Genomic DNA, 25,312 nt, shown 5'->3' on the forward strand with positions numbered 1-25,312 from the left:
TTAGGTACGGTGTGTGTTTAAGAGGTCTGGAGTGATGGTGTTGTGTGTGGTGTGGAGAGGTGTTGGATCTCTTTCTCTCTTGTTCTCCGGCTCGATCTCGCGTTCTCAATATTGGGTTCTCTCAATCTTGGGTTCTTCTGATCTCGCGTTCCCAATATTGCGTTCTCTCAATCTTGGGCTCTTCTGATCTCGCGTTCTCAATCTTGGGTTCTCTCAATCTTGGGCTCATCTGATCTCGCGTTCTCAATCTTGGGTTCTTTCAGTCTTGGGCCCTTCTTATCTCGCGTTCTCAATCTTGGGTTCTCTCAATCTTGGGCTCATCTGATCTCGCGTTCTCAATCTCGGGTTCTCTCAATCTTGGGTTCTTCTGATCTCGCGTTCTCAATCTCGGGTTCTCTCAATCTTGGGTTCTTCTGATCTCGCGTTCTCAATCTCGGGTTCTCTCAATCTTGGGCTCTTCTGATCTCGCGTTCTCAATCTCGGGTTCTCTCAATCTTGGGCTCTTCTGATCTCGCGTTCTCAATCTTGGGTTCTTTCAGTCTTGGGCTCTTCTGATCTCGCGTTCTCAATCTTGGGTTCTTTCAGTCTTGGGCTCTTCTTATCTCGCGTTCTCAATCTCGGGTTCTCTCAATCTTGGGCTCTTCTGATCTCGCGTTCTCTCAATCTTGGGTTCTTTTGATTTCGCGTTCTTGATCTCGTGTAGCCCCCCCACCCCCACCCCCTAACACACACACACACACACACACACACACACAAACCCAACAGGAGGAAGGCCGCGACCAGTAACACGACACCAACACGCGCAAGACAACATCGCCACTTTGAACTACCCGTCGCCCGGTTTACACACAGAGCCTTCACGATATTCCGAGTCTGTTTGTCCCTTGCGAGGCTTCTAAGCGGCGGCCAAGGGTGACGCGAGGCAAGGAGATATGTGTACCGGTCCCCATACGGCCTAAGAAACCCTGGCTGTGGCGCGCGGATAATTGAGAGACGCTGACGAAGGGAAGAGTTAGAACCCGACTGTTAACTGACTTACTACCTTGATACTGCAGGAAGGGATGCAGAAGGAAGGAATACATTAGGAATACGTACATGAGGAAGAACATGAGATGGTGAATGGAAGAGTGGAATAGAAGGGACGATTACTGTATAGCTGGCGACCACGTGTGTGTGTGTGTGTGTGTGTGTGTGTGTGTGTGTGTGTTTACAGTAAGGAAGGCAAGGCAGTTCAAGGGCAAACATAACAAAAACATCAACAAAAAAAGCTATCCCTTGCTCATACAAAAGAAAAAAAGAAAGAGATCAGGGGTGTTTGGGGGAGGGGAGGGGAGGTGTGTGTGTGTGTGTGTGTGTGTGTGTGTGTGTGTGTGTGTGTGTGTGTGTGTGTGTGTGTGTGTGTGTGTGTGTGTGCCCATCTTATGCGTAATAAAAAACGATATATATCCTGACCTCATTCAAGAGTGGCAGCTGTGTACTAATTCTGTGTTGATGTATTTTTTGCGTGATTAACCCGCTTAAACGGTGAGAGGGGTGACTGACTCTTGCGGAGGGAAACAGATTAAAGAAGAAAACGTAATAAGAACAAACAGTACCTTACGTGCAAAAGGAAATAATGATGCTGATGATAATGATGATGATTATAGTTAAAAATAGAAAAGAAAAGAAGAGAAATGAACTTAGTACCAAACAATAACGTCGAAAGGTGCCTGACTCTTAAGGGGGGAACACTCTGAACTATGAAATTGACCTCTCTTTTGGCCACTCTTATGAACTTTTTTTTATAGGCGCAGTGAGTGGTTAGTGAGCTTTTTTTCCTCATTATTGCTTTATTTTATTTTACCCTTGAGACGCTTCCTTTACTTAGAAAAAATAAAACTGAAGAAGAAAATGAAATAACAAACATTCTAAACTCTGAAGAAGAAAGATATTAATAACTGTGAAGAAGAAAAATGATAACAACAAACAGATAAATACTAATAACTGAAGGAAATAAGACTGAAGAAAAATAAGACTGAAGAAAATATATAAACTGCGGAGGGAGACACATTCGGAACCATGAAGAAAAGAAAAGAACAAACAGTACGTGAAAAGGAAAAGGAAAAAATGATGTTGATGATAATGATGATGATTATAGAAAAAAAAAGAGAAAAAAAACTTAGCACAAAAAAATGAAGAAAAACATGAGAACTAACTTTATTTTTATTATTTTATTATTTTATTTTTCTATTGATTTGTTGACTGATTGATTGACTGATTGTATTCTAAACTATGAAGAAGAAATAATAACATACCATTTTTTATTCATCTATTGATTTATGGATTGATTTTTATTCATTTTGTATTTCCAGATTTATTAACTTATTTTCGTGTGTGTGTGTGTGCGTACGTGTGTGTGTGCGTGACCTCATTATACGGTGCCAATAAAGTGTAATAATCTGGGGTCATAAACTCCACCAATTTCGAGCTAATAGTTATGTCGAAATTCTATTAATATTTTCTTTTGGCGTGAATAAACCGTCTAAATGTTGATGTGGGAGTGACGCGGGGCGGGGAACGGATATAATATTGTAACGCTTGAAAAACTACACTTACTACTACAACGATTATTACTACCACTACTATAACTATTGCTACTACTAATATTGTAACGCTTGAAATATAAACTCACAAACTGTACCGGAGAAACGAATGGAATGTTGGAGTACGTTGAAATATGTATAAGGAAAAAAATAGGACTCACTTACATACTTTTTTCAGTAATATGGAAGTAATAGTAGTAGTAGTAGTAGTAGTAGTAGTAGTAATAGTAGTAGTAGTAGTAGGAGTCATGGTGGTGGTGATAGTAGTGGTAGTAGTAGTAATGGTAGTAGTAGTAGTAGTAATAGTAGTAGTAGTAGTAGTAGTAGTAGTAGTAGTAGTAGTGGTGGTGATGGTGGTGGTGGTGGTAGAAGTAGCAGTAGTCGTATAGTAATAGAAGTCGTCGTGGTATTATTATTAGTAATAGTAATAGTTGTCACAGAAACACTAGAGGTAGAGGTAGTAGCAACAGTAGAAATAAAATTAGTGAGGTGGCTCGTGTTGTTACAGCGATAAGCTAGCACCAGAACACTACTGTAGCTTCAACTCGTACAGTCCCGTGTGGTCTAGTGGCTAGGATACGCGGCTCTCACCCGCGAGGCCCGGGTTCGATTCCCGGCACGGGAAGAAAATTTTATCTTAATATATTACAGAGGGAAGTGAGAGAGAGAGAGAGAGAGAGAGATGAATGGATATAGACAACAAAACATAATAAAGGAGAGGAGAGAGAGAGAGAGATAAATACCATAATTATAAGATCCGAGAGAGAGAGAGAGAGAGAGAGAGAGAGAGAGAGAGTGTGTGTGTGTGTGTGTGTGTGTGTGTGTGTGTGTGTGTGTGTGTGTGTGTGTGTGTGTGTGTGTGTGTGTGTGTGTGTGATGCAGAAGGAGCGAACAGAAGGTATTAAATAGAGTAAACAGGAAATGGGTCTCGCCGAAACATTCACACGCAGCAGCAGCAGCAGCCTTATGAAACACCCTGACCCAGAGAAGTCCACCACCGAGGCGACAAGGAATGGCAAACACAGGAAAATTTATAAGGCGGCTTCACTTTCTTTTTGTTTTCCTTCGCCAAGAAAAATAAGTTCAAGGCCCGGCACTAAATTTTCCGCCACTTCTGTTCCGGAGGAGGAGGAGGAAAGGCTAGACGGTGCAAACAATGTGACGCAGCCTCCTCCTCCTCCTCCTCCTCCTCCTCCTCCTTTTAATACCCCTGTTCCACTAGTCCACCCCTTCCTTCTCTAATCTACTTCTTCCTTCTCCTCCTTATCCTTTTCTTCCTTATCCTACTTATCTAATACCCCTTCCTTCTTCTCTTCCTCCTCCTCTATTCCCCATTTTTTTTCCTTACTTCTAACTCCCAAATCCTTCTTCTTCCTCTTCTTCTTCCTTTTCCTCCTACTCGTTCTCTTTCTCTTGTTCCTATTACTTCCTATCACCAGCTTCTCCTCCTCTTCTTCCTCCTCCTAAACTCTTCTTGTTACTTCATCTCCCACTTCCAACCCCCCCAAAAAACTTCTTAGGATCTTCTGTTCTTCCTATGTATTCCTATGTATCTCCTCATTTTCCTCCCCTGTGCTTATTACTACATACCAACACCATCACCTCCTCCTCCTCCTCCTCCTCTTCCTCCTCTTAAACCTGTTCCTGTTAGCTCATCTCACAATGCCACCCCTTCAAAACCTTCATCCTATCCCTTCGTCTACTCATTCTAACCTCATTACATTAATCATACCAACACCATCACCTCCTCCTCCGCCTCCTCTTCCTCCTCCTCTTAAACCTGTTCCTGTTACCTCATCTCACAATGCCACCCTTTCAAAACCTTCATCCTATCCCTTTTTCTATTCATTCTATCCTCATTACTTCATCCTACCAATACCATCACCTCCTCCTCCTCCTCCTCTTCCTCCTCTTAAACCTGTTCCTGTTACCTCATCTCACAATGCCACCCCTTCAAAACCTTCATCCTATCCCTTTTTCTATTCATTTTATCCTCATTACTTCATCCTACCAATACCATCACTATCTCCTCCTCCTCCTCCTCCTCGACATATCCCCCTGCCAGAGCACATGTGGAGGCCGTGTTTACGCCCGGGGCTCCTGGGGGCTGACCTACACTAAACAGTTTACAAGGAGCTGTCTATTTTCGGGGGTTTTCTCGCATTAAACGTGTCTGGGTTCCGACGAACGACCTTGAGGCGTCTGGGGTCACGGTGCTACTGCGTATGAGAGAGAGAGAGAGAGAGAGAGAGAGAGAGAGAGAGAGAGAGAGAGAGAGAGAGATGAAGAGATTAGAGGAAAGAGATGGAAGAAAGAGAATGAAAATTAGAGAGAGAAACGCAGTGATGTGAGGTAGTTGAGAGAGAGAGAGAGAGAGAGAGAGAGAGAGAGAATTAGTAGAATGGCGGATAAATTAACGTAAGAGGCAATAAAAGGAAGATAATATACAGAGAGAGAGAGAGAGAGAGAGAGAGAGAGAGAGAGAGAGGTCGCTAGTCTTTCCCAACCTCGCCATTAATCCCCCCACCTCTCTCTCTCTCTCTCTCTCTCTCTCTCTCAAACAATTGTATATATATTTTTTCTAGTCCATTTTCTTTCCTTAAACGGTAACTATTTTTTTCCTTCACCTTCTCATCATTGTCTCCCATTTATATTAATTAACCTGTTTTCCTTCTTCCCCTATTTATCACCTCCTTCACCTTCCATTGTTTTGTTTGTGTAAATGTTCCCATTCATGCTTTTTTTTTTATGTGTGTGTGTGTGTGTGTGTGTGTGTGTGTGTGTGTGTGTGTGTGTGTCTCTCTCTCTCTCTCTCTCTCTCTCTCTCTCTCTCTCTCTCTCTCTCTCTCTCTCTCTCTCTCTCTCTCTCTCTCTCTCTCTCTCTCTAATGCAATTTTTATACTTGTCAGTCTTAATTTGTTTTTTTTTTGTCTTTATTGTTGTTGTTGTTGTTGTTGTTGTTGTTGTTGTTGTTGTTGCTGTATTGTTAGTTTGTCTGTGCGTTTTCTTTTTTTTCTGTAAGTGTTTGTCTGTCTTTTTCTCTTTAATATTATGTCTTGTCCTTCTTTTCTTGTTATTCTTTTCTTGTCAAAAAAATAAAGTATAAATGAAAATAATATAAATGGTCTAATAAATATCAATACAGCCTCCATTCTTCTTCTTATCCTCCTCCTCCTCCTCCTCCTCCTCTTCTTTCTCTTCAACTTTCTCTTTCTCTTCCTATTGTTTCCATTTTTGCCTTCTCCTCTTCCTCCTCCTCCTACTTCCTATTTCTCCTCATCCCCAGTTACTTTTTCCTCCTCCTCCTCCTCCTCCTCCTCTTCCTACTACTGTTTTTTTCCCCTTCAACTTCTCTTACTTCCTACTCCTCTTCATTCTCACTTTCTTTTTTTCTCCTCTTTCTTTTCCTCCTCCTCTCCCTACTATTATTTTTCCTCTTGACCTTCTTCCTCTTCTACTTCCTGCTCCTCTTCATTCTAAGTTGCTTTTTTTCTCTACTCCTCCCTCGCCTTCTTCTATCCCTTCTCTCTCTTCTTATTTTTATCTCCTTCGTCTTCTCCTTCTACTTCTTTTTTTTATCTCCTCCGCCTTCTCCTGCTACTTCCTACTCCTCTTCATCCTAAGTTGCTTTTTCTCTCCTCCTCCCTCGCCTTCTTCTATCCCTTCTCTTTCTTCTTTTTTTTTTATCTCCGCCTTCTCCTTCTACTTCCTACTCCTCTTCACTCTCATTTTCTTTTTTCCTCCTCCTCTTCCTCTCCCTCCTATTTTTTCTGCTTCACCTTCTCCTGCTTCCTACTCTTCATCCTCATAATTTTTTGCCCTCTTTCTCCTCCTCCTCCTCCTCCTCCTCCTCCTCCTCCTCCTCCTCCTCTTCCTCCTGTTCGACCTTCTCAAATCACGAGTCCACAGGTGACGATAGAGCGGCCAGGTGACCTACTCTAATGATTCATAAAAAACACACAACCGTGACACATATTCTCGCGCTCCGGCGGCCTGCTCTCGAGGCTGGGGCAGGCAAGGTCAGCCTCACCAACGTAATAACCCGCCCGGACCTTCAGGCGCCGCGAGCCACTATGAAATTACACCGATTCCATTATACTTTCCCTCTCCGTGTCCTTCCCTCGCATCGCATCGCCTCGTTTCACCATCAACGGTTAGAGTGGGTTAAATTAGGTTAGATTAAGTTAGGTTGGGCTAAGTCAGGTTAGGTTAGGGTAGGTAAGGTTAGGGTAGGTTAAGTTTGATTAGGGTTTGGTTAGGGGAAGTTAGGTTAGGTTAGGTTGGGTCAGGTTAGGTCAGGGTATGAAAGGTTAGGTTAGATTAGGGTTTGGTTAAGGTAAGTTAGATTAGGTTAGGTTGGGTTGGGTTAGGTTAGGTTAGGTTAGGTTGGGTCAGGTTAGGTCAGGGTATGTAAGGTTAGGTTAGATTAGGGTTTGGTTAAGGTAAGTTAGGTTAGGTTAGGTTGGGTTAGGTTTAGGTTAGGTTAGGTTGGGTTAGGTCTAGGATAGGTTAGGTTGAGTCAGGTTAGGTTAGGGTAGGTAAGGTTAGGGTAGGTTAAGTTAGATTAGGGTTTGGGTAGGGTAAGTTAGGTTAGGTTAGGTTGGATTAGGTTTGGTTAAGTTAGGTTAGGTTGAGTCAAGTTAGGTTAGGGTTGGGTTAGATTAGAGTTTGGTTAGGGTAAGCTAGGTTAAGTTAGGTTAGGTTGGGTCAGGTTAGGTTTAGTTAAGTTAGGTTGGGGTAGGTTTATTTGGAATCCATATGGTAATTTTGAATGGGAATCACAACGCGAGTATTTTCCAGAGCAACCTGTGATTAGTCTCGAAGCTACATGCGGGGACCACAAAGCCCTAAGGAGATTGGGAATACGCCGCCCGGAACCTTCAGACGCCGCGAGCCACTATGGAAATACACTAACTGCTTATACTTTCCCTCTCTGTGTCCTTCCCCCGCCTCGCCTCGCCTCACCTTCGCCCTTCTCACGTCACAGACACAACAGACAGGTAAACACACAGGTAAACAAATGAAGAGATAAACCTTAATGGGTGTGGAGGGACAGAGAATACAGGCAGGTAAATAAACAGACAGTAAGACAGATAGGCAAACAGAGAGAGATATACAGAAAGGACAGGGTGATTTTGATATCCAGACAGGCAAAGAGACAGGTAAACAGATGGAAAGAAAACGGAAGGACATGTGGAGGGACAGAGAAGAATACAGGCAGGTAAATAGACAGGTAGATAGATAGACAAACAGAGAGAGGTAGACGGAAAGGACGGGGTGATTTTTATACCCAAACAGGTAAACGGAGACAGGTAAATAGATGGAAAGATAAAAGGAAGGACGCGTGGAGGGACAGAGAAGAATAGAGGCAGGTAAATAGACAGAGACAGGTAGATAGATAGAAAAACAGAGAGAGGTAGACGGAAAGGACGGGATGATTTTGATATCCAGACAGGTAAAGAGACAGGTAAACAGAAAGAAAGAAAACGGAAGGACTCCTTTATTCTTCAAATGATGCTTATGCTAAAATGATGCCCTATCCCCTCTGGCCTTATGGACCAGATGGCTTGCCTATCTGCCTCCTAACTCCTATTCTTCCTTGTTGCTGTGCCCCTGCCCTGTCTCTTTCGCTTCTTCCTGCCAACATCTACCTTTCCTTCTTGCTGAAGTATGCCCTCCTTGCCAGCCTGTACCTATATGGGGAAGCCTGTGATCCTCAAACTACCGCTGTCCTATTACATATTTCTCCTGTCTATTTTCTAGCTTTTTGAATCAATCTCAACCTGAAGGTTCAAAAGCACCTTCCACTTGACCTTCTATCTCCATCTTCTGGGGGTTCTGGCAAGTGGCGTTCAGTTGTATCTCTCCTTTTTCTTTAACTGACTCTCATCATCTCTTCTTTGACTCTGGTGAACTGAAATATTGCGCTTTGGTATGACATTTTTGAAGTTTTGATAGGTCAAAAGCTTTGCTTTCAAACTAAAAATCACCTCCTTGTCGGTTTCTCTGCTCTTTATCTTTATCAGCCTTTTCTGCCTTCTGATTTCTTCTATTTCTGCTGGTCTAGACTTCCTGTAAATCTCTTAACAGTGGTGTCCTGGGTGTCTGTTTGGTTCTATCTTCTTTTTTCTTTTTTCTGTTGTCATCTTCTTCCAAATCTTCCAAAACCTACCATTTTATCCATTCCTACGCTGACATTCCATTATTCAATTACTTAACTTCTAAAATAGAAGACCCACCAGGCAGGAACTTAACGACTAAGGAGATCAGAACGCTTATCCTCAGACCTCAGATCTACTATTATTTCCTGATTGGGGCAAGAAACTTGCGTGTCCTTCACACTCTCCACAATCCATTCACTCTCCCATCCACCAGACAATCAACTTCCAAACAACTATTATCACTATTTCTTCAACTTCCTCCAGCCTCAACCTCCTCACTCAAAAATTATTCTCGTCTATCCTTAACTCAAAATCTCAACTAAACCTTCGCATCTCATCGTTTAGGCCAAGTGTTCCTGAGGCTAAGGTTTTGTACCTGTCTCCTGCCACAGTTTTCCACAGCGCCCTCGTTGCTGTCCAGAGGAGTATGCATCCGTCTTCGTATGGACCACACATCTCATGTGGAAAGTGAAGGCACAGCTCTTCCTCACAGAGTGGAGGCTAAGGCCCTCATACTCAGCTACCTCTTAAATTAAATTCACCCTTAATCTGCCTCAGTATCATCTTGCCTTTTCTATCTTCATCGATATTCTGCTGACTGCCTCTTGAACTCCCCTCCTGCATCCCTCGCGGCCCTGCTGCACTGACTTTCTACATGCTCCTCATCCCTACTTCGTCCAAACCCAAGCAAGAGTTGCAATCTCTCTCACTCATTCTCACCTCGCTGGTACTGGAACAACAATCTTCCTTCAATCTTCCTTCCTCCTTACGACTGAAACTCTTTTCAAGAGGAGGGTATCAGGACACCCTCCTCAAACTGACCTATCTTTTTTCTGACCTCTTCTTTTTCTTTTTTTAGAGGTTAGTAGCGGGCTTTTTTTTCCATTAATGTTTGCTTTTTGTGTGCCCTTGAACTGTCTCCTTTGCTGTAAAAAAAAAAAAAAAATGTGAAGGGACAGAGAATAATAGAGGCAAGTACACATGTAAACAGAGAGGTAGACAGACAGGAAAACAGGAAGTCCTTAAATCCGTAAAAAGGACAGAGACTTTTATACACAAACACAAGACACAGACACGTAACCAACCCAAGAGGCGGAGGGAATTAAACACTTTCAAAATGTTGTTCTCATTAGCAAAACTTCACATGTGCACAGCATCCTCCACTAAGCATTGCAAAAGAACATCACACACCACGCAGGTAAAACAAACAGGTGTGCATGACTTCTACCACCTGTTCAAAGTTAATTACCACACCTTAGCAGCGTTACCTGGTGAAATACGTGTGAGAAATGAGAGAGCGAGAACGAGAGAGAGAGAGAGAGAGAGAGAGAGAGAGAGAGAGAGAGAGAGAGAGAGAGAGAGAGAGAGAGAGAGAGAGAGAGAGAGAGAGAGAGAGAGAGAGAGAGAGAGAGAGAAAGAGAGAGAGAGAGAGCAATATAGGCCAGTGGGTCGGAAGGCTGTTCAGATCCACCTTCGAGTAATTCACAAAAACACGAGACTATCAAGAGCGCTGCGTCTTACCTTACCACACGCCGAGGTGAGGGCGGCGCCTGGCTCACGTGGACGATGGGCAGGTGAACAGGTAACAGGTGACAGGTAACAGACGACCCTCTTACCTGCAGAGAGACAGACATATGGCTTGAAGCAGAAAGGTAAACAGGATAGGCTGACAAACATTGACCAAAAAACAAAACAAAAAACACTCAGATAGACCGTATATAGAGAGATAGAGAGACGATAAGAATGATTATAATATACGTTAATAGATAAATAGATAAGCAAATAACAAATAGAGAGGCATTGATAAACGGAATGACTGAAAGATAAAGATAGAGGGAAACAAACAGACACAGATAGAAAAAAGATATATAAGCAGGTATAGAAAGATACACACAGACAGAGAAGCAGATAGATAGTTTTACCGCCCCCCAACACACATTTGAATTCCACAATATGGGTTACAAACATGAATAATTTAGAGACGGATTGAACGCAGTAGCAAGAGTATTACGTAGCATTTTCGGTCCATAGAGAGAGCAAACACATTAAAATTCAATTGAGCGAAAAAAATAACTACACAGACTGAGAGCAAGAGCGTGAAGGCACATAAATGAAGCGAAAGCCTAAAATAAATCGCTTAGCCAGTGACACGACCCCGAACAACAATAAAAAAATACAAGTAGGAAAATATATATAAACAAAATCATAATAAAAACAAAACTAATAATAAAAAGAGGGATAGACAGAGAGAGGAAGATACACAGATACAGAAGCAGAGACAGAAGGATAAACAGATTGACAGACGGACAGACGAGCGAATATTAAGAGAGATATAGATAGACAGAAAAACAGACAGAGAAAGACAGACACACATACGCACTAACTAACAGACAAACAGACAGATAACCAGACAAAGACAGACAAATGGACGGATAGAAAGACAGATACAGACACATGCAAATAGACAGACAGACAGAAAGAAAGAAATACACGAACACAACACACAAACAGAGATCGGTAAACAGACAGACAGACAGACAGGCATGCAGGTTGGGTGAGTAATGGCGAACTCTATTTACTATTTACTAAAGGAGGTCAGAGGCAGAGTTTTATTTTTTATTTTTATTTCATTTTCATTTTATTTTCATCTTTTATTGCGTGACTCAACGAAGTAACCTCCCCCCCCCCCCCGTAGTAAAATGTATATGTGTATCTTCTTCTTCTTCTTCTTCTTCTTCTTTCTTTCTTCTTCTTTCTTTCTTCTTTTTTCTTCTTTCTTTTTCTTTCTTTTTCTCTCTTTTTCTTCCTTCTTCCTCCTCCTCCTCCTCCTTTTCTGCCTTTCTTCCTACTTTCCCACATTACCTTATTCTTCTTTCTCTTCCTCCATCTTCTTCCTCCTCCTCCTCCTCCTCTTCTTACTCTCTCACATTCTTTTATTCTTCTTCCTATTCTCTTCACATTTATTCTCTTTCTCTGGTTTTCTTTTGCTCATGTTTTCTTTATTCTTTTCCTTCTTTTCCTTCTCCTTCGTCTGTATCTAATCTTATTCTCCTCTCGTACACACACACACACACACACACACACACACACACACACACATCGGATGTTAAAATAAGATAACGCCTTTAGTTATAAATATTTCTTACTTATTCTTATTATTTAAACTTACTTACTTACTGCTTACTTATATATATGAATCAGACTTAAAAATACCTTCAAATAAATGTTTAAAATACGGAAACACCCCACACAAGTTTACACACACACACACACACACACAAGGGACATCCCCGGCGCCCTTGTAAGCACTGAAGGCCGCCAGCGTCATGCACAAGCCAGCCATCAATTATCAGGTAAATATCAACCTTATTCCACCTCCCTCGCGCGCCGCCTCAGCCCTTGCCACGCCGCGCGCCTGACAACCCTTCCCGCCTAAACTTACCCATGCCCTTTACTCCTTGCCCTTTAGAATCACCTGCCCACAAAAAGAAGGTGGATATATTTAGACTGGGTAAGAGTTAGAGGGTATGGCATGACACTCCGCCCATTCCCATCACTCCTTGTCCTTTCCCATCACTGCTTGTCCTGTTAGTTGCTTCCCATCCCCTTCCCATCACTTCTTATTCTGTCTCATTGATTCCCGTCTCTTCCCATCACTTCCTGTCCCTTCCCATTACTCCCCGTCCCTTCCCGTCACTTCCTGTCCCTTCCCATCACTCCCCGTCCCTTCCCATCACTCCCCGTCCCTTCCCATCACTCCCCGCCCCTTCCCATCACTCCCCGCCCCTTCCCATCACTCCCCCTCCATCCTCATCACTCCCCGCCCCTTCCCACCACTCCCCTCCCCTTCCCATCACTCCCCGTCCCTTCCCATTACTCTCCTCCCCTTGCCATCACTCCCCTCCCCTTCCCATCACTCCACTCCCCTTCCCATCAATCCCCGTCCCTTCCCGTCACTCCCCGTCCGTTCCCGTCACTGCCCGGCCCTTCCCATCACTCCTCCCTTCCCATCACTCGCCGCCCTTCCCATCACTCCCCGTCCCTTCCCATCACTCCCCGTCCCTTCCCATCACTCCCCGTCTCTTCCCATCACTCCCCGTCCCTTCCCATCACTCCCCGTCCCTTCCCATCACTCCCCGTCCCTTCCCATCACTCCCCGCCCCTTCCCATCACTCCCCGGCCCTTCCCATCACTCCCCCCTTCCCATCACTCCCTGCCCTTCCCCATCACTCCTCCCGTCCTTCCCATCACTCCCTCCTTCCCATCACTCCCTCCCCTTCCCATTACTCCCCTCCCCTTCCCATCACTCCCCGCCCCTTCCCATCACTCCCCGTCCCTTCCCATCACTCCCCGGCCATTCCCATCACTCCCCGCCCCTTCCCATCACTCCCCGTCCATTCCCATCACTCCCCGTCCATTCCCATAACTCCTCCCTGCCCATAACTCCCCTCCCCTTCCCATCACTCCCCGGCCTTTCCCATCACTCCCCGTCCCTTCTCATCACTCCCCGGCCATTCCCATAACTCCCCTCCCCTTCCCATCACTCCCCGGCCATTCCCATAACTCCCCTCCCCTTCCCATCACTCCCCGGCCTTTCCCATCACTCCTCTCCCCTTCCCATCACTCCCCGGCCTTTCCCATCATTCCCCGCCCCTTCCCATCACTTCCCGGCCTTTCCCATAACTCCCCTCCCCTTCCCATCACTCCCCGTCCCTTCCCATCACTCCCCGTCCGTTCCCATAACTCCCCTCCCCTTCCCATCACTCCCTGTCCCTTCCCATCACTCCCCGTCCATTCCCATAACTCCCCTCCCCTTCCCATCACTCCCCGCCCCTTCCCATCACTCCTCATTCTAGTCTGGGCTTACACACACACACACACACACACACACACACACACACACACACACACACACACACACATTTGATACTGCTTTTCACAACCTACTAATATATACAGTTAACCTTTTGTCCCTTAAACGCTAGAGAAAATGTGTTTAAACGGAAAAAAAAATAGTCTTAGTAATAATATGATCCTTCTAAGGCCTATATGACCCTTATTCTTAACCTTTCCAACAAGCCTATCTATATATATAAACTCAATGGCCTTTAAGCTACACCTAACAGACAAAAACAGGTGTATTAATAGAAGCTTCCCAAGGATCAGTGACGGCTTGCTCCTCTTTCGGCATCGCTAATTAATCGATCCTTCTCCTAACCTTTACCTGTCCATCAGTGTAAAAACGGAAGGTATTTACAGAACGCTCAGGCAAGGAGAAGAGAAGTCCATGGTGATCGTGTTTGTGTGTGTGTTTCTGTGTCATGACAAAGCAGAAGAAGAGAACGGAAGAAAACAGGAGAGAGAACGAGGGAACATAAGAGAGAGTAAAAGAGACATTGAGAGAAGAGAGAACGAGAGAAAAGAGAGAAAAGAAATAACAAAACAGAGAACAGAGAGGAGAAAACAGAAGAAGAAAGGAAAGAAAGAAGGCCACCAAAACAAAAACAGAGGAGATAACACATAAAAGAACAGAAAAAATAAAAACAGGGAAAGAAAGAACAGAAGACAACAGAGGACAACAGAAAACGGAGAACAAAAACAACAGAACAAAGGAGACAAAAGAACAGAAGAGAAGAAAGAAATGAGGAGAAGGAAACAAAACATCAACAAAACACACACACACACACATTAATGACTTAACATGATGAGCGTAGTGGTGATGCAAGCAGGATGGACGCGAGGGTAGGACTGGGAACGCTTGAGTGGCAGGATGAGAGAGAGAGAGAGAGAGAGAGAGAGAGAGAGAGAGAGAGAGAGAGAGAGAGAGAGAGAGAGAGAGAGAGAGAGAGAGAGAGAGAGAGAGAGAGAGAGAGAGAGAGAGAGAGAGAGAGAGAGATAAGAGAAAGAAAAGAGAGAGAGAGAGAGAGAGAGAGAGAGAGAGAGAGAGAGAGAGAGAGAGAGAGAGAGAGAGAGAGAGAGAGAGAGAGAGAGAGAGAGAGAGAGAGAGAGAGAGAGAGCAAATGAAGAGGGAGTAAATTAAAGGGAAATAAGATAAATAGAGAAAAGTAATGAACTTTAAAAGATTGATAATATATAGATAGACAGATAGATAGAGAGAGAGATAGAGAGAGAGTGACAGACAGACAGAGACAGATGAAGATAGAGAAAACAAAAAGAAAAATACAGGAAATAAAAAGGCAAAGATGAAAAATAGTAAAGTTTAAACGAATGATAAAAATAAAGAGACAGAGGGACATACAGACAGACATACAGACAGACATACAGACAGACAGACATACAGACAGACAAACATGCAGGCAGACACACATACACACAGACAGCCTATCTTCATTGAACTTTATGAGCGCCGTGATGCAAACAGGAAGCGCTGTCTGCGGTTAATGAGGCGACTTCCTCTTCCTCATCAGCGGACAGGTGGCGCGTCGTACCTGGGCCGAGGACGGGGCGGGGGAGGCGGGCGGGAGGAGGCTCGGAAGGTAAAGGTATGTTAGCCACTTCGCACCCACACCATTTAGTACGCATATACGGTAGAGAATGACTGGAAGGTTAAAAAGTGTAGAAATGAAAATAAGTGAAAATACTGTAAAGCAAAGGATGATTGGGATGTTAAGAGGTATAGAAATAGATAGAGATGAAAATTTTATCAAGTAAAGGATGACTGGATGAGAATTAATAGAGGTGAAAATAATATCAGGCAAAGGATGATTGGGATGTTAAGAGGTGTAGAAATAGATAGAAATGAAAATTATATCAAGTAAAGGATGACTGGATGAGAATTAATAGAGGTAAAAATAATATCAGGCAAAGGATGATTGGGATGTTAAGAGGTGTAGAAATAGATAGAAATGAAAATTATATCAAGTAAAGGATGACTGGATGAGAATTAATAGAGGTGAAAATAATATCAGGCAAAGGATGATTGGGAGATTAAGAGGTGTGGAAATAGATAGAAGTGAAAATTATATCAGGTAATGGATGACTGGATGAGAATTAATAGAGGTTGGAAAGTTGGAAAGTTTCGTTTAGTCGGCGCAACATCTGTAATTAATAGAGGTGAAAATAATATAAGGAAAAGGATTATTGGAAGGTTAAGAGGTGAGGAAATGAAAATAAGTGAAAATAATATCAGGCAAAGGATGACTATACGAGAATAAACAGAGGTGAAAATAACATAAGGAAGAACGTAACTAGAAAGACGGAGCTGAGGTGTGAAAAAAGGTATGTGAAAATAATACAAGGAAAAGGATGACTGGATGAACCGAGGTGTGACAATGATGAAGTATTGGGAGGAGCGGGTTCAGGTAAATATATTGTGTAGAGAATCAGATGGAAAAGGCGGCGCGTATACTTGGGAGAGCTTTGCGAGAGTAGAGAAAGTAGAGAGAGTAAGGTAAAGTAAATGAAGAGGGAGCAAATGAAAGAGGAATAAGAAAAGGAAAAAGAAAAGTAATGAAGTTTAAAAGATTGATAATAATGAGAGAGAGAGAGAGAGAGAGAGAGAGAGAGAGAGAGAGAGAGAGAGAGAGAGAGAGAGAGAGAGAGAGAGAGAGAGAGAGAGAGAGTGTGTGTGTGTGTGTGTGTCGGCAACTTCTGTAAACAAATCTTTTTTTTCATACATCTAAATTTACACGTCATCATTTACTATCCATCATTTACTTACAACCAATTATCATTTACCTATCTTCATTTATCATCTATTTGTTATCTATTTACTTATTCTATCTGTTTACTATAATTTATCACTTATCGTCTAGCTATTTCTATCGTCTATTTTCAAACGCTCTATTTATACACTTCTTCAGCGCTCGGGGGCGGTGGCGGCAAGATCTGACCTCCTTTGCTGTATATATTATAACCTCATCAGCGGTGAATGAATACTGAACATCTATATATAAACACGCCGCCTTCTCTAGTCTTCTTTCTGCTTCTTCTCCTTCTTCTTCTCGCCTTCTCCTCCTTCTACTTCTCCTCACCTTCTACTTATTCGCTCGTCTCATCCCTTTTCTATTTTCCTTCTCCTACTTTTCTCCTTCTTCTCTTCTCGCCTTCTTGTCCTCCTCCTCCTTCTACTCTTCTCTTCTCCTCGCCTTCTTCTTCTCTCCTTCTCCTCATTTTCCGCCCGTTCTCCTTCTCCTTCTTTCTCCTTTCCTACTTCTTCTTCTTCTTCTCTACTTCTCCTTCGCTCGTGTGTTTCTTTATCTTCTTCTCATGTATGTTTTCTTTCTCTCTTTTTATATTGTCTTTTTTTTCCCTTTTTCTTTTTTTTTATTTTCTTTCACGTGGTTTCTCTTTTTCACGTATTTTATTGATTCTGACAGATTTCGATACGTATTTCTCTCTCTCTCTCTCTCTCTCTCTCTCTCACCCTTCATTAGCCCTCCCGAGACGCCGCCGCAAGCAGTGAGGCGATGCTCCATTGTTTTGTGGCCAGGCAAAGGTCGTCAGTCTGTCCTCGGCGGTGCAGTGAACGGCCCTCGCGTGGAATGTGTGCGGGGGTGTGTGTCCTTGCGCCAAACAGTTGCTGAGGTGCCGGGTTTCGCGAATTCAGGGACGCGGTGAGGTGATATACACTCTCACCCACACACAGACAGACTATTTTCATTGCTCTCCTTTCTGTATCTATTAATGGTATATATCGTGGCCACTGATGTTGAATATATTGTCTACTAATGTTAGGAATACTGGACTTGCAAAAATTATTAAAAGGTTAACACTAACACTTGCACTATTACTAAAGCAACTATACTACTACTACTACTACTACCACCACTACTACTACTACTACTACCACTACTGCTACTACTACTACTACTACTACTAACACTACTACTACTACTACTACTACTACTATCATATTTATCAGTTTTCTCCTCTCACACACACACACACACACACACACACACACACACACACACACAGAAATATCCTGCTTAAGAGATGGAGAAAAAAATCATAATACTTATTTTGCGACCTTCTTCCACGCACGCCTACACTTGTGGTTACCTACTGTTTACACTCTACCTGTTGCGGGGAGAAAAGGAGAGAGAGAGAGAGAGAGAGAGAGAGAGAGAGAAACTGATTTGCCCCACCCTCTCTCTCTCTCTCTCTCTCTCTCGTACTCTTCCTACCCAGCCCAATATCCTTCTACTTCAATACTCGCAGGTCGTAACTCCTCCTCTTCTTCCTCCTCTTCTTCCTCCTCCTCCTCCTCCTCCTCCTCCTCCTCCTCCTGTTGCTCTCTTCCTCCCCTTATGTTCCTCTCTTTCCGGCGTACCTCACTCTCTTCCTCCTCCTACTCTCTCTCTCTCTACTCTCCCTCCTCCTCCTCCTCCTCCTCCTCTCCTTCACACAAGCCTTCCAATTCCCTTTCTCTCTCCTCCTCAACCCTACATCCTCCTTCTCCTCCTCATCCTCCTCTTCTGCCTATAGGATTCGCTCTAGAAAGGTTTAATTATGCAGGTCTTAATGGTTCTCCGACGACTAAGGAACTTCTCAGAATAGTTCGCTTCTGCCCCTTGTTGAGACTGTTTCTGCTGGTTTGTCTTGTGCTAATTATGTGACCTAGTGTTGGAGGGTCTTGGGTTGGGGTTGTCTTCCTTGGGTTCCGAATTTCTTGTACGTGTCCTTTCTTCAGTCTCCTAGTTGTTGCTCCTTCTTCTCTATTTCTTGATTGTTGTTGCTATTCTGTCTTGTGCCAATATGTGACCTAGTGTTGAGAGTCTTGCGTTAGGGTTGTCGTCGTTGGGTTGGGTTGGGTTATCTTCGTTCTCTCTCTTCTTAACTTCTCTTCAGCCTTCTAGTTGCTCTTCCTTCTCTCTTTTCTCGTTTCTCTACTTATTTCTGGTTGCTACTTTGTCTTGTGCTAATATGTGACCTAGTGTTGAGGGTCTTTTGTTGGGGTTGTCTTCGTTGGGTTGGGTTGGGTTGGCTTTGTTCCTTACGTCTTTTTCTATCGTCTTCTCAGCCTCCCAGTTGGTGCTTCTTATCTATTTCTTGCCTGTTGTTGGTATTCTGTCTTGTGCTAATCTGTGACCTAGTGTGGAGGGTCTTTTGTTGGGGTAGTCATCATTGGGTTGGGTTATCTTCGTTCTCTCTCTTCTTTAACTTCTCTTCAGCCTTCTCGTTGCTCTTCCTCCGCTCTCTTCTCGTTTCTCTACTTATTTATGGTTGCTACTCTGTTTTGTGATAATGTGATCTAGCGTGGAAGGTCTTGCGTTAGGGTTGTTTTCGTTTCTTGTATCTCCTAACTTCTTCTCATTCTCCTTTTTTTACAGCTAAAGAAACAGCTCAAGGGCAACAAAAAAAGATGTAAAAAAAGAAAGCCCGCTAATCGCTGTTCCCACAAAGACAAAAGTAATGAGCGGCCAAAAGAGAGGTCAATTTCGGGAGGAGAGGTGTCACTTCTCCTCCTCCTCCTCCTCCTCCTCCATCTGTTTAGCTCCTTTTTCTCTCCTTTGTGTGATGGAAACTAAGTGATTCTAATGGTGACATGTTGCTTGTTCTCTTTAACACGAGATAAAATTAAAGAGGAGGAGGAAGGTAAGTACATGATTAAGGATACATATATAATAGGATGTTTAGAGGTTAGAGATCTATCATACTACTGTTGCTATGTCTATACTACTACTACTACTACTACTACTACTACTACTACTGTTAAACTCCGGTCGTGTTCGTGTTGCTATCATTAAAAACACGATAAACGGAATATATTATCAATACAAGTTGTTGTTTTTACCGCCACCAAGTACCCACCATGACCACCACGACCACAAGACACACACACACACACACACACACACACACACACACACACACACACACACACACACACACACATAGACAAATACACATAAAGACACACAAACAGACAGATACAGGAAGACAGAAAAAGGAAGAAAGATAAAGAAAGAAAAGGAAATACACAAAAAACCAACAACACAGACAGACACAGAAAGAAAGAAAGATAAATACGAAAGAATAGCAATTAAATAAGAAAAGAAGACAACACACACACAGTCACATACATACAGACATAAAGAAAGAAAAGAAAATACAAAAATACAAAAAAAAAGGAAAAAAAGGCCTATAACAATCACTACTACTACTACTACTACTACCACTACTACTACTACTACTACTACTACACCAACACGCAATACAACTCATCTTTATACCCTAGTCCTCAGCGCCCCACCGTGCACACACACACACACACACACACACACACACACACACACACACACACACACACACAAACACGCCGGGCCACGCAGTACACGCACCCATAATTCACAGAGTACGCGCCCCCCCTACCCCCCTCCTCCTAACAGCCCCCCAACACCCCGGCCGGCGCCTCTTCTTTCTCCTGTAGGCATCTGGGTCTTCCCGTGGTTGCTTTTACTGACCGGCAGAGGCGAGGCGAGGGTGTGTTTAGCCAATTTGTACGCAGCCTTCTGAGGAGTGCTGAGAAGTTTTTATATTTTGGCATGTTCTTTTTTTTTCCCTACTTTACGGGCCATAAAACCAAGAAAACATTTTGGAACCACCTGGACCGACGAATTTCCCTTCCTTCTCCTCCTCTCGGGGCTCCTAAAGTGTTGTGTAAGAAGCCCAAGTCCACATTCGACAAGGCCTTCGTAGGAGCTTTGAGCATTTCCAGGGGTAGTTTTATGACCCTGGTGGTAGTCTGACCTTTCTTCTGTACCCTGACTAAATGTAACGCTCATGAGTACCCGACTAATCTCCTTTTTGGCCTTTGGAAATAGTTGATATGATAGGCGAAAGCGACCGATGTTATATAGTCACATATTCAACAAGGCTTTCGTAGGAGTTCTGAGCATTTCCAGGGGTAGTTTTATGAGCCTGGCGGTAGTTTGACCCTTCTTCTGTACCCTGACCAAATGTAATACTCATGAGAACCCGAGTGATGTCTTTTTTGGCCTTTGGAAAGAGTTAACATGAAAAGCAGAAGCGTCTAAGAAGAGTCACACATTCGACAAGGCTTTCGTAGGAGTTCTGAGCATTTCCACGGGTGTTTTATGAGCCTGGCGGTAGTTTAACGCTTCTTCTGTACCCTGACTAATAAAAACTCTCATGAGAACCCGACTGATCCCTTTTTTGGCCTTTGGAAAGAGTAACATGAAAAGCAGAAGCGTCGAAGAATAGTCACACATTCGACAAGGCATTCGTAGGAGTTCTGAGCATTTCCACGGGTGTTTTATGAGCCTGGCGGTAGTTTGACGCTTCTTCTGTACCCTGACTAATAAAAACTCTCATGTGAACCCGACTGATCCCTTTTTTGGCCTTTGGAAAGAGTAACATGAAAAGCAGAAGCGTCAAAGAATAGTCACACATTCGACAAGGCATTCGTGGGAGTTTTGAGCATTTCCCGGGGTAGTTTTATGAGTCTGGTGGTAGTATGACCCCTCTTCTGTACCCGATTGATCTCCTTTTTGGGCTTTGGTAGTAGTTGACGTGAGAGGCTGAAGGATCTATGAATACCGCCCAATACCGCCCCCTAAGTTAGTCCAGGTTAGGCGCCTTCTCTATGTTCCCACGTGCCTGAAGACGGAGTTATAAAAGCACTTCGACGAGCGGGTAAAACTTCGACTCGGTAACTCTCCTCGTGTTTCTTTACATCGGGGCGGTATAGAGGGGCGAGGAGAGTGCGAGCGAGACTTCAGACTTAGACAAGACGACACACTGAGACACAGGGAGACGAGATGATAATGTGAGAAGAGTGCGAGAGACTTCAGACTGAGGCAAGAATAGAGTGTAAGTTAACAAAAGAGGTGAGTGAAAAGGAGGGGGAGGACGACGCGGAGGAGTTGGATAAGGAAGAGGAGAAGAAAATGAGATGGGAGAAAAAGAAGGAATTGTTGGAAGGGAAGGAGGAGAGGGAGGATGGAAAAGAAGAAGAGAATAAGAAAAAAAAAGGAGAAATAGCAGACAGATTAAGAGGAAACGTGGAAACATGGAAACATGGAAATGCAGGCAACAGAAAGCCTATTGGCTCATTACGAGGTCGCCCGCTTGGGTGATTTAATCTGCTCGACAGCTACTTGGGGCTTGAGGAGCAGATGAAAGCACCTCGATATTAAGGAGCAGATGAAAGCACCTCGTTATTCAGTTTACTCCCGACGCAGCGAAATGACGGTCGATTCTATATTTGAAGGAGTTGATGGTATTCGCATTTACTACTTCTGAGGGAAGATTGTTCCAGTGGCGGATGACTCGGTTTGAAAAGAAACTCCTTCCAATGTCTGTGTTACATCGACTCGACTGAATGGGTAAACCGTTATTTCTAGTTCTTGAGTTGGTTTCCTGTTCAAAGAATTTGGAGTAATCGACGTTATTGAACTTTTCAGGTACTTGAAGATTTGAATCATATCCCCTCGCAGGCGTCTTTTCTCCATTGTAAAGAGATTGAGTCGCTTGAGTCGTTCCCCGTACGGTTGAGCCCTTAAGGTTGGAATCATCTTCGTGGCGCGTCGTTGAATCCTTTCCAGTAAATCAATGTCCTTTCTGTAATTAGGAGACCAGAACTGCACTGCATGCTCGAGGTGAGGTCTTACCATGGAATTATACAAGGATAGCATCACGTCTGGTGTTTTACACTCGAAATTCGTCGCTATGAACCCGAGCATAGTGTTGGCTTTGTTGTATGCTTTTTTACAGTGATTCGCGTGTTTCAGGTCACTGCTGATAGTGACTCCAAGATCCTTTTCCTCCTGCATAGCTTGCAGAAGTTTCCCATTCATAATGTATGTGTGGTTATTATTTTGGGACCCAATGTGCATGACTTTGCATTTGTCAACATTAAAAGAAATCTGCCATTTTCCGACCATTCGATAATGTGATTGGGGTCTTTCTGAATGATTTCGCAGTCGGTCTTTGTGAGGGCCTTTCCACCCACCTTGGTGTCATCAGCAAATTTCGATATTGTGGATTTCAGTCCTGATTCTAGGTCATTGATATATATGATAAAGATTGGCACTCCACTAGTGACTGGAAGCCAATCGGAAGGCTGTCCGTTGAGTAGTACTCGTTGTTTAGTGTCGGTGCGCCAATCTCTAATCCACGCGATCAGATTGGCTCCAATGCCCGCCGAGTGCAGTTTCTTAAGGAGTTGTTCGTGCGGTACCTTGTCGAAGGCTTTCTGAAAGTCCAGGTATATAACATCACTGGGGAAGTGGGCATTCCAGTTCTTATATATACCTTGTAAAGAGTCTAATAAATTGAAAAATGTTCCTGGCAGCGGTGGGATTCGAACCCACGCCTCCGAAGAGACTGGTGCCTTAAACCAGCGCCTTAGACCGCTCGGCCACGCTACCCTGAAGAAAGAAGAGAAAGATGGAAAAGAAAAAGAGAGAAAAAAAAGAAGGAAAAGAAGGAATAGTAGAAAAAAAGAGGAGGAGGAGGAGGAGAAGAAGGGAAGTAAGAGGAGGAGGAGGAGGATAGGAAATAAACAAGACCACCACATCACTATCACTGAACTACAACCACAACCACAACATATATATAAACACTCACATCGAAGAAACAAGTTAATATTTCGCTTATCTGACCTTTTAACCGCTCCATCGACTACACTGAACATGAACTGATTTACTTCATCTATACATAATCTTTACTTCATCTATCATTTCTCTAAGGAGGTCAGTGGGTTCAGGGTACAGAAGAAGGGTCAAACTACCACCACCACCAGGGTCATAAAGTTGCCCCTGGGTTCACGGTATGTAGGGTCAAATTACCACCACCACCAGGGTCATAAAGTTGCCCCTGGGTTCACGGTATGTAGGGTCAAACTACCACCACCACCAGGGTCATAAAGTTGCCCCTGAGTTCACGGTATGTAGGGTCAAACTACCACCACCACCAGGGTCATAAAGATGCCCCTGGAAATGCCCACACAACGCCTACGAAAGCTTTGTTAAATATGTAATCTTGGGCGCCGAAATGTTGAAAAATATGAATCTGACTCCACCAGTGTTCAAATCTCGCCTCTCGACCGTCCAGACAGCATGCAAGTGACCCAAGAGTACCCACGTGTCGACCCTTCAGAGACACTCAACACTCCTAATCCTCCTCCTCGTCCTCCTCGTCCCCGTCTCCATATCAACCCAAGGCGAGGCACAACAACACCCCTTTGCAGCCAGGCGAGGAAAGTGGCCCTGAGGTGTTTGCAGACCCGAGGAGAGCGAGAGTACGAAGGTTGAAAAAGGTGTTGGAGAAGGAGGAGGAGGTGGACGTTGGGGTGAAAAAGGAGAGTACGACAGCTAGCAGGCGAGAAGAAAATGTGAGGCGACAAACTGAGATGAAGGAGGAGAAACAGAGGTGAAAAAGAGGGTGTTGGATGACAGATAGACGAGAAGAAGAGAAGAAAACGACATACTTTAGACGAAAAGACAAAGGAAGAAAATAAAGTGAGGCGACAAACTAAGATAAAAGAGGAGAAACAGAGGTGAAAAAGAGGGTGTTGGATGACAGAAAGACGAGAAGAAGAGAAGAAAACGACTTACTAGACACGAATAGACGGTGTGATAAGACAAATTAAAAGGAAGAAAATAAAGTGAGGCGACAAGCTGGGATGAACGGCTGTAGAAGAAGGAACAAGAGGAGAAGTAGAGGGTGTTGGATGACAGACAGACGAGAAGAAGGGAAGAAAACAACATACTAGACACGAATAGACGGTGTGATAAGACAAATAAAGAGGAAAAAGAGTGAAAGGCGACAAAATGAGATAAAAGAAGTGTGTAGGAGAGAAACAGAGGCAAAATAGAGGGTTTTAGGTGACGGATAGATTAGAATTACTGAAGAAAACGAGATAATAGACACGAGAAGAAGGTGTTAGAAGACAAATGAAGGCGAAAAGAGACAGTGTGAGGCGACAAACTGGGACGCAGGAGTGTGAAAGAGGAGATGAAAATTAGTGAAGAAAACGAGATAACAGACACGAAAAGACACTGTGAGTAGACAAACTGAGACTAGAAAAGAGTATTAGAGACTTCAAACCGAGACAGACGACACACTAAGAGAGATACAGAGACGAGAAGACACTGTAAGAAGAGAGATGAGACAAGCAGAGAGTGAGACTTCAAACTGAGACAAGGACTAAGACACAGAAGGAGAGGAGAAGATATTGCAAGAAGAGAGATGAGACAAAAAGAGAGTGAGACTTCAAACTGAGACAAGAACCAAGACACATAAGGAGACGAGATGCTGCACTAAGAAGAGAGATGAGGCGAGAACTAAAACAAAGAACAGAGACAAGAAGAGTGTGTGAACCAACAAAGGAGGTCAACGAGAGGATGTGAAACGATAAACAAGACGCCAGAGGAGGATCATAGACGACAGAATGAGAAAAGCTAAGTAATGTGAGGCGATAAATTAGGGGTAGAGAAAGATCATAGACGAAAGAAAGGGGTGAATTATAAGGTGTGATGCACTGAACGAGACTGAAAAGAGGATCATAGACGACAGAATGAGGTAAAATTAGGTGATAGAGTAAATAAAGGTAAGAAAAACAAATGACAGGCGACAGAA

At 43.6% G+C, this 25,312-nt stretch overlaps 1 long non-coding RNA gene and 2 other non-coding genes across 3 annotated transcripts in view; 1 reads left to right on the forward strand and 2 right to left on the reverse strand.

Moving 5' to 3' along the window:
* The window catches only part of LOC127002800 (uncharacterized), a 325,738-nt gene that overhangs the window by 269,870 nt on the left and 30,556 nt on the right, over positions 1–25,312 (reverse strand). The window contains exon 2 of the long non-coding RNA XR_007756554.1: positions 10,265–10,359. This is a non-coding gene — a long non-coding RNA (uncharacterized LOC127002800). The remainder of the gene's footprint in view (positions 1–10,264; positions 10,360–25,312) is intronic.
* Trnae-cuc (transfer RNA glutamic acid (anticodon CUC)) lies at positions 3,136–3,207 on the forward strand. The gene has a single exon. It is a non-coding gene; the product is annotated as a tRNA-Glu (tRNA).
* On the reverse strand, positions 23,019–23,100 carry Trnal-aag (transfer RNA leucine (anticodon AAG)). The gene has a single exon. It is a non-coding gene; the product is annotated as a tRNA-Leu (tRNA).

The sequence above is a fragment of the Eriocheir sinensis genome, chromosome 24 (genome assembly GCF_024679095.1).
Source record: "Eriocheir sinensis breed Jianghai 21 chromosome 24, ASM2467909v1, whole genome shotgun sequence".
Classification (NCBI taxonomy): Eukaryota; Metazoa; Arthropoda; class Malacostraca; order Decapoda; family Varunidae; genus Eriocheir; species Eriocheir sinensis.